The following is a 2,016-nucleotide window of genomic DNA, read 5'->3' on the forward strand; positions in this document are numbered from 1 at the left end:
ATTACTTCAACGGAAGGTTTCCAGATGGATATGCGGAGCAAATCCATCTGGTGGAGTCAGGTTACGATACCTGTCTATGCCTCTGAAAGGGGGTCGTTAGAGGGAATTGTTGGCCTGGATTAAACACCAATACCAGAGTTTATATTTTGGCAGGGGGGGGCCTGGCATGTTTCCCTGGGCGCTTTCTAAATACTAAACTCTGCTGCATAACAGATCTATCTTCTTTGAAATGTTGAACCATTCAAAACAAAAACAAAGAAGTAAAACTCAAATAAAAACATCTTTCCTTCCTATTTGATTCGATTTCAACTCTCGATTGAACTCGAGTGGGTCCAAATATTTCCTCCTACTTTGCCTTCAACACAGCAGACTGAAATATTTCCTTTGCGTGGATTTAAACCTCTTTAGCTGTAAAGTTTACTTTATTCTGGACAGGTTTACTATGAAAACATTGTGGTTCTACTTTACTTCAGTCCTTCAGGTCCTTCATGCTCTTCCTTTCAGCATTCAGAGCAAAGTTTTCAGGAAGTCGGTTTCTGTACTCTAAAATCTTACAACTGAGAGAAGATGTCTTCTCTTTCTGTCCGATTTCTCTTCTCTAACGTCGCTCCGTAAGCAAATCCACAGTCAACAGAAAATTCAGCCATTCCCTCCATTTTATATTCCAGCTCTGAACGCCCCTTATGTGTTCATAATAGAATCCATGAGTAATCCAAGGGTGAAAAAGATGTGACATGTAAGGTCTGTGAAGAAACAGGCAAACAGAGTTACTTTGTGAGAAAGATAAGGAAGGGGAGGGGAGCTCCTGAGAGAGGGGGGGGGGCACGCTGAAAGATGGAATGAAAACATCTGATGCAAGGAAGTCTGCCAGAGGACTTGGGGAGGAATCTGCGTGGAAGGTTTCCTTGAAGTCGGCCCCCCCTAGAAGCTGACAGGATGGCACACACGCAGCGCCAGAACTTTGTTCAGAGCACAAAAGATATGCACGAGACTTGCCCTTACACAACTCGAGAAATTCTGCACAGCCTGGGAGATATGAGTCATGTTCAGCTGAAGCTACCTCTGAGCAGCAAACACTTTACTGCTTGTTGTGACAGATTATAGATAGATGAACCCCCCCCCCCCCCCATAACCATGCCTCCAGTGTCTCCTGACTTCACTTTTAATGGACAGGAATGAGAGTGCTATTGATCTTTTGGAACAATTCTGCAAGTAAGTAAAGGATGTTTATCACGAAATGGGTCTTTAATGACTCACTGCAAAACGGTCTGAAAAAGCAGCGCCGTGTTTTGGACTCACAGGCCAGACATACAGTACCTGCTGTGTTAAGGGCAACGCCTTCCATTTGTTGTTGTTTTTAATAGATTGCAGGTCAGCTCACCGGGTAAACTCGTTTACTTTTCAAGAAGAAAGCAGATTAGGGGACTTTGCATAAAGCTAAAACAAAAACCTGGGTCTGGTTGTCTGATACGGACCAAATGGCTCACTGCACAGAGTGGCATGACTTGGAGGGCTCACAAAATGAAAATAAATAGGCTACGTGTCAGTTCTGACCTGAAATAGTCTTTTTGCCTTTTAGCATCTGCTCAGGGACTAATGGATGCCCCTCATGCACTGGAAAAACTATCTAGAAATAAGTAAAAAGGGGTTAAATTAAGCGTATTTACCCTTAATTTGAGTAGGTAAATTAGATAGTTTGCCAATGGGATGAGTATTTTTACTCTTAAAATAAGATATTTAAATAAAATGCACTTGAAATAAGACAATTATCATTTAGTTTTCTTAATTTAAATGTAAATTGTCTTGTTCCATTGGCAAAATGTCTCTTTTACCTCCTCAATCCAAGAACAAATGCACTTATTTTAAGAAAAAATGACTTATCTGGATTTTGTTTTTTTTTTGCAGTGTGCTGTTCAGAGTTTACCAACTATAGGAGGATACTGATTTACAGTGCAGCTAGATAATAAAGCTAAAACTTCAGCTTGATTTTTAATTAAGTTATTTAAGGGCTGGTTA

The sequence above is a fragment of the Cyprinodon variegatus genome, unplaced genomic scaffold (genome assembly GCF_000732505.1).
Source record: "Cyprinodon variegatus isolate N-32 unplaced genomic scaffold, C_variegatus-1.0 Scaffold761, whole genome shotgun sequence".
NCBI classification, from domain to species: Eukaryota; Metazoa; Chordata; class Actinopteri; order Cyprinodontiformes; family Cyprinodontidae; genus Cyprinodon; species Cyprinodon variegatus.